This window comes from Peromyscus eremicus, chromosome 1 (assembly GCF_949786415.1).
Source record: "Peromyscus eremicus chromosome 1, PerEre_H2_v1, whole genome shotgun sequence".
NCBI classification, from domain to species: Eukaryota; Metazoa; Chordata; class Mammalia; order Rodentia; family Cricetidae; genus Peromyscus; species Peromyscus eremicus.
The window spans coordinates 192,012,855-192,020,961 of NC_081416.1; positions in this window are offsets into that span (position 1 = coordinate 192,012,855).

The window sequence follows — 8,107 nt, forward strand, 5'->3', positions numbered from 1 at the left end:
TTCTTTTCTTTTCTTTTCTTTTCTTTTCTTTTCTTTTCTTTTTTCTTTTTTTTCTTTTCTTTCTTTTCTGATTTTGTTTATTTGGATGCTGTCTCCCTGCCTTTTGGTTAATTTGAATAAGGGCTTGTCTATCTTGTTGATTTTGTCAAAGAACCAACTCTTTGTTTTATTAATTCTTTGTATTGTTCTCTTTGCTTCTATATTATTGATTTCAGCTCTCAATTTGTATATTCCTGGCATCTGTTCCTCTTGGGTAACTTTGCTTCTTCTTGTTCTAGAGCTTTCAGGTGTACTGTTAAGTAACTAGTGTGAGATTTATCCAACTTTTTTATGTTGGTATTTAGTGCTATGAATTTTTCTCTTTGCACTGCTTTCATAGTGTCCCATATGTTTGGATATGTTGTACTTTCATTTTCATTCAATTCTAGGATCTTTAACTCCTTTCCTTATTTCTTCCTTGACCCATTGATGATTCATTTGGGCATTGGTCAGTTTCCATGAGATTGTAGGTTTTTTTAAAATTTTGTTATTGTTAAAATCTAAGTTTAAGGCATAGTGGTCCAATAAAATACAGGAGGTTTTTCCACTTTTTTGTACCTGTTGAGATTTGCTTTTTGACTGATCCTGTGGTCAGTTTTAGAGAAGGTTCTATGGGGTGCTGAGAAGAAGGTATATTATTTTGTTTTAGGGTGGAGTGTTCTGTAGATATCTATTAAATCTACTTGAGTCATAGCTTCTGTTAGTTCCCTTATTTGTCTGTTATGTTTCAGTCTGGCATATCTATCCAGTGGTGAGAGTGGGGTGTTGAAATCTTCCACTACTAGTGTGTGGGGTTTGATGTTCGTTTTAAGCTTTAGTAATGTTTCTTTTTTAAATGTGGTGCCCTTGTATTTGGGGTATAATTATTCAGAATCTAGACTTCATCTTGGTGGATTTTTCCTGCAATAAGTATGTAATATCCTTCCCGATCTCTTTTGATTGATTGCTGTGGATATCATTCTGTACAAATAAAACACTGATTGGCCAGTGGCCAGGCAGGAAGTATAGGCGGGACAAGGAGAGAGGAGAATTCTGAGAAGTGGAAGGCTGAGTGGGGGAGACACTGCCAGCCGCTGCCATGACAAGCAGCATGTGAAGATGCCAGTAAGCCATGAACCACGTGGCAAGGTATAGATTTATAGAAATGGATTAATTTAAGATGTAAGAACTAACTAGCTAGAAGCCTGAGCCATTAGGCCAAACAGCTTAAATAATATAAGCATCTGTGTGTTTATTTTATAAGTGGGCTATTGGACTGCTGGGGCTTGGTGGGACCTGGAGAGAAGCTCTCCAGCTATAATTGATTTTAGTTTGAAGTATATTTTATTAGATATTAGGATAGGTACACCAGCTTGCTTCTTAAATCCATTTGATTAGAAAGTCTTTTCCCAGCCTTTTACTCTGAGGTAGTGTCTGTCTTTAAAGTTGAGGTGTGTTTCTTGTATGCAGCAGAAGGATGGATCCTGTTTTTGTTTTCCATTCTGTTAGTCTGTGTCTTTTTATAGGTGAATTAAGTTCACTGATATTAAGGGATATTAATGACCAGTGATTGTTAATTCTTGTTATCTTTTGGTGGTAGTGTGTTTGCATTTCTCTTCTTTGGGATTTACTGCTGTGGGGTTAGTTATTGCCAGTGTTTTTGTGGGTGTATCTGATTTCTGTAGGCTGGAATTTTCCTTTTAGTGTTTTCTGTAGGCCTGCATTTGTAGATAGGTATTGTTTAAACCTGGTTTTATTATGGAGTATTTTTTCTCCATCTATGGCAGTTGAGAGTTTTGCTGGATATAATGGTCATTGTTGGCATCCATGGTCTCTTAGTGTGTGCATAATGTCTGTCCTGGACCTTCTGGCTTTCACAGTATCCATTGAGAAGTCAGGTGTTATTCTGATGGGTCTGCCTTTATATGTTACTTGACCCTTTTCCTTTGCTGCTCTTAATATTTTTCCTTTATTCTGTATGCTTATTGGTTTGATTATTATGTGGCAAGGAGTCTTTCTTTTTGGATCCAGTATATTTGATGTTCTGTAAGCTTCTTGTACCTTCATAGGCATTTCCTTCTTTAGTTTGGGAAAGTTTTCTTCTATGATCTTGTTGAACATATTTTCTGTGCCTTTGAGTTGGTATTCTTTCCTTCTATCCCTATTATTCTTAGGTTTGGTCTTTTCATGGTGTCCCAAATTTCCTGGATGTTTTGTGTTATGACTTTTTTGGCTTTAGTATTTTCTTTGACTGATGAATCTATTTCCTCTATTGTATCTTTAGTGCCAGAGATTCTCTCTTCCATCTCTTGCATTCTATTGGTAATGCTTGCATCTGTAGTTCTTGTTCGTTTACTCAGATATTCCACTTCCAGCCTTCCCTCAGTTTGTGTCTTCTATATTGCCTCTATTTCAGTTTTCAAATCTTGGACTTTTTCATTTTCCCCTTCAATTGCTTTTTCTTGGTTTTCTGTAAGGGATTTATTGATTTCTTTGAATTTTTTGTTTGTCTTTTCTTTGAATTCTTTTTTTTAATATAAATATTTTTTATTAAGAGATCTTCTATCCACTTTACATACCAACTACAGATTCCCCTGGCCTCCCTCCTCCCACCCCCCAGCCTTCCCCTTCTTTGAATTCTTTAAGGATAGTTTTCATTTCCTCTTTAAAGGCTTCTATCATCTTCTTAAAGTCATTTTTAAGTTCTGTTTCTTCTGCTTCTTCTGCTTTAGGATGTTCAGGCCTTGCTGTTGTTGCACCACTAGGTTCTGATGGTGCCTTATTGGTCTTTATGTTGTTGACTGTATTCTTGTACTGGCGTCTACTTATCTCTTCCTCCACTTCATGCAAGTGCTGTCTGTGTCTGAGGAAGCTTCTTTTGGTCTGATTGATACTCTTGGGTTAATGGAGCTTTTGGTCTAATCCGGACTCTTGGTGTAATCGGTGCTGATGGGTTCTGTGTCTCAGGGAGCAGATCTTAGTCCAATGGGCACAAGTGGGCTCTGCCTCAGGGAAGAGCTATTCCCAATCAGTGCAGGGTAAGACCTGTTTTCTGTTCCCAATTGGTGTGGTTTAGGATAGGCTTATGTGTACAGTTTCCACTGGTGTCACAGGGGGTTGTTTTCTTGATGAGGGGGCAAGGGAAGAGGCAGCTGCCTGGTCTCTGGGGATCCAATGGCTTTGGGGAGGGGCACAGGTTGTGTCCCTGGGGCCTCAGGGCTAGGGACCTGGTTTGCCCAGGAGTTGGCAGTGAGCATGTGTGTAAGAATCAAATTTGTGGTCTTTAATGCCTGTTCAGTATAGTAATGGATGAGGTAGCAGGAAAGAATAGAGAAATTCCCAACAATTCCAACTGAACTCTGAAGTAAGAACACTATTCCTATTGTCAAATCCTTGTGGTCCATTCTGTCATTTAAAAATTTTTCCTTAAACAGTTCCAAAAATCACTTCTCTGAGCAAAATGGTGGCTTGAAATTTTTAGACGTGGTTGTTGGTGTGGGAAAATTGTATGTTTTCAACATTGTAAAGATATTGTGGGCAACAAAACAGAACTATGACTCACAAAACGATTTTGTCAACAATATTTGTAAAAAAATATTTTTTCAGTTAAACTGCTGTTGTCTTTAATTGTACACATTTATTGAAAGAAATTGCAGAACTTTGCTAATGTCAATATTAGCAGTAAGTCCAAGTTGCTGTTGCAGAAACAATGACTAGTGAGTACATATGGAAGGGATGTTTGGGTCTAAATTTTAAAAGGAACTTCTAATTACAAGTCATACTGAAGTCAAAATGACTTTAACCACTCTTGCAACAGCATGAAGGAAAGCCATGCATATTTCATCTGAAATTTAAACATAAAATGAATATATATCTCCATAACAATGAGGATATTTTTATTCTTACATAATAGAATGTTTATTATACAATGAAAACAAAATTATGCAAAGAGCTATGTATCATCAAGTTTTATAAAAACAGACACAGACATAGACAGGCATACTTTTTGCACAGATAAGGAACTGTGGAGTAAAGAGACCAGGAAATATTGTGTGGCAATCTTTTAAGTGGACAACAGAATGAAAGTAATTGAATCACTTTAATGGAAATCAGGAAGAAAATGATCAGGAATTAACAGTTGAAGAATGTCCAATTTTGTTAATAAGATACAATGTCTGGTGTCATTGTGAGGTTATGGACATTTAGGAAACACCAGCTCTCCCCATGTTTTGGTATACATCTAATCTCAAAGATGAAAAGAGAAGGACCACTGGTCCAAATCATCATGGCCAAATTTATGAAAGCAAGCAATTAAATAAACCAAGATTTTGTTTCATGCATACAGGCTGCCTCCCCATTAGTTGGGTTTTGAGAGTTCAGCTTTGAATGTGAGAAAGACAGGTTTTTATAGCCACCTGACTTTGTGGCAGAAAACAAGGAAAGCAGAGCAGCTAAGAACTAGAATATTGGTTTTATTTATCTTTCTAAATTGTCCTTAGATGTAAACCTCATCCCAAAATTTATAAGGCTATTATATGAGGTTTCTGTACGTCAGAATTTATAAGTTTATCGTACAGAGTTAAAATATGTAAAATCTGTAAAAAAATTTGACTTAAATCTTATAACACATGGTTAATACTTAGAAAGTTACATAGGTAATTTTACAATAAGAACCCAACCCACAAATGTGTATAAGTCTGGGCAAGTCTCCAATATTGCCTAATCATGTCTCAGGATGAGGTAGTCTAAATACACAAATAAAAAAGAGTTGCTTTAATTAATTGCTTGTTTTAATTAATTGGGCCATAATGATTAGGTCAGTTAACCTCCTCCTTCCTTCTTTGAGATAATCAATACAGCATTCATCTCCCACACAGAAAATAGGTGTTCACATTGAAGAAAGCATTATGAAATCTGAGAAGTTGGGTACAATAGAAGGAATATAAAACTACATGTCAGTCATTCCATTCTTGGGATTTTGCCAAAGTCACAATTATGAAGTACATTTCAGCTTTGAATGTTAGACTTACCCACATGTCCTCTAATAGTACACAGCCTCAGCTGATACTCAGATGATTCTGTGCTCTGAAGCAGTATAAAAGAAAGATGAAGAAATTTACAAGAAACAAATACAAAGAAAGAGCAAAAGTTCATAACTTATGAATATATTTAGGAAAAGCAAAACACATCAAGACTGATCCTGTCTCTTATAGCTTAACATTGATATGATATGTCCCATAATCCAGCATGGAAAAGTAACACAACAGGACAGTATTATCAGTGACATGATGTAGGGTTGTGACAAAGCATATTGGAAATGCTCTATTTCTATTTCTTTGGTAACTGACTTCACACAGGCTCTCATTTTATAATGTGGTTTGACTATATCTTTCTGCAATCCTCTTGCCTCAGACTCTGGATTCCTGGCATTAACTCTTAGATAATACATTGATTCTTAGATATTACACTGGAGAACTAATATTACATGGAATAGAGTAGCCTAAAGGTTAAGTTATTTCTTGATTAGGGAGATGGTTCAATAAAATAACTCTTTGCCTTGGATATGTGAGGGCCTGAGTTCAGGCTCCACACGTCAATAAAAATATAGTTGTGATAGTACACATCTGTCACCCACTTACTGGAATGGAAAATGATGAAGATCATTGGGGCTCCCTGACCATCCAGCTTAAAACATTCAGAGTTTTGTAGTCCAGTTAAAGCCTGTTGTTTAAGAATATTATAATGATATATTTAAAATACAAAATGTGTCAGAAGAAGAAAAACTGAGGTTATTTTCTGAACATACTCACACACAGACACAGACACACACACGGACAGACACACACACAGTATGCTCCTGAACACATGTATCCCTATCCACATGCACTTATACACAGAGAAGAAATTAAATTATCATTAATTAATATATGAATGTTTATATTTACTAATCCCTTAAGTCAAACATATGGTAATAAATTAAGATATTGGAAACACACTTAACTACAAGATAGTCATAGAATCTAAAGTCTAAAATTGCACTGCATGTATTACCCACTTCTGAATCAACTTTCCAGATAAAATCACTTCACAACATTTTCCTTAGCAGCTGGATTTGTTCTCCGGACTAAATACAAACTACTCACCTGACTGATTCTCTGAGCAGAGATTTTTGGTCAACGTACACTTCATAACAACCTTGAAATTTCTGAAATTCAGCATCAAGGAGAGGGAAGCAAGCATCTTAACTGCGAAATAAAGTCTGTGGCTGTGACCTCATGTCCCTTCTGAACTGCAGTTTTCATTTCACCTACAGAGGCAATGACAGCTCTTGCTTTGGGAGTCAACAATTTTTCACAAACTTTATTTGATAGGTAAATACCACAGCTAATCATGAAATTCTTTTCAGTGTCTCCAAAGAGACAGTGTTTGGAGAGGCTCTTAAAATTCTCATGATCCCTGAAGGACAATAGCAACAGAGGACCCTGTAGCTAGAGTTTTCCTGCCTGGCCCACAGTCAGGACAAATCTCTCTCACCTGCCAGTCCCACAGCTGCTCAGACCCAACCAAGTAAACACAGAGACTTATATTGCTTACAAACTGTATGGCCGTACCAGGCTTCTTGCTAACTGTTCTTACAGTTTAAATTAATCCATTTCTATAAATCTATACCTTGCCATGTGGCTCGTGGCTTACCGGCATCTTCACATGCTGTTTGTCATCATGGTGGCTGGCAGTGTCTCTGACTCAGCCTTCCACTTCCCAGCTTTATTCTCCTCCTTGTCCTGCCTATCCTTCCTGCCTGGCCACTGGCCAATCAGTGATTTATTTATTGACCTATCAATCAGCAACACACTTGAAATACAGACCATCCCACAGCAGGACCCAGAGAATATGAAGGTCTCATGTGTGGGAATGTTGCAAAGAGATTTGTGTGTCTTACTCCCCTCCATCCTTCTCTGTATTCTTATCCACAAAGTGAAGTTGATTATCTATAATCAGATTTCAATGTTGCCCAATGCAATCACACTTGCCCAATAGTAGACAGAAATCCAGGGATGTACACTCAAGTGTCTGTATTATGAAAAACACAATGTCATAATCTGCACTAGAAATGATTGCAATCTTGCAATCTTTATAAATATACTTATAAATTAAATGGAATTATGATAAGGAAATATGCTAGGAAACACTATAAATATCACCATAACAATGACAGAAACACTGAGCACAGCCCACTTATCAAAGAATTTACATGGAACTGTTTTCCAGAAATAAAATCAACTGGGTTCTTTAAATAGTACATAATACAAGGCTACAATTTCAATATACAGTCACCTGGTGCAACTAGAACAATACACCATGAATTTTGATGAAAAATTAGGAACATTAATATTTTGCAATTAGTGAAGAAAAAGAGAAGTTAGAGGCTTAACATTTGCCTTCTGGCTAGGAGAAATCCTTCTTTGAGTGTTTAAGAACTACAGAGATATGAGAACTGTAAAGTCCATACAAGACAACTTCATTTCTGATTCACCTGTGGGCCTTCAGTTGCCAGAACTCTCTGAATTTAAATAATTCACTTCAATAAGTTACAAATATAGAAAATGGTTCTGTGCATGGTCACTGTTTGTTACATGGAAGATGTGTTGATTTGAATGTGAAATATCCCCCATTGCCTCAGGAATTTGAACACTTGTTGCTCACTTGTTCCTGCTGTTTAGGGAGGATTGGATAGGGCGTCCTTCCTGGAGAAAGCACTGGGAAGGCTTTTGATATTAACAGCACTGTGTATTTTCAATTGTCTGTCTTGTGTTCCTGCTACTTTTGAAGATGTGAACACTCAGATTCTACAAGTACATTACTACAAATGAAAAATGATAACTCAGTAAAATATCTTGAGGGCTTTATAAACCAGTTGATATTCATGTGCAAATCTTGTGTATTGAAAACTGAATATATAATAAAATTAATATTTATAAATATATCTCTCGAAGTGTTTACCTTAATTGATTAAAGGAGAAGATAAAATTATATTATAAACCACTTTAAAATTTCAAAAATTAGATACCTGCCCAGGGCTTTCCACCCT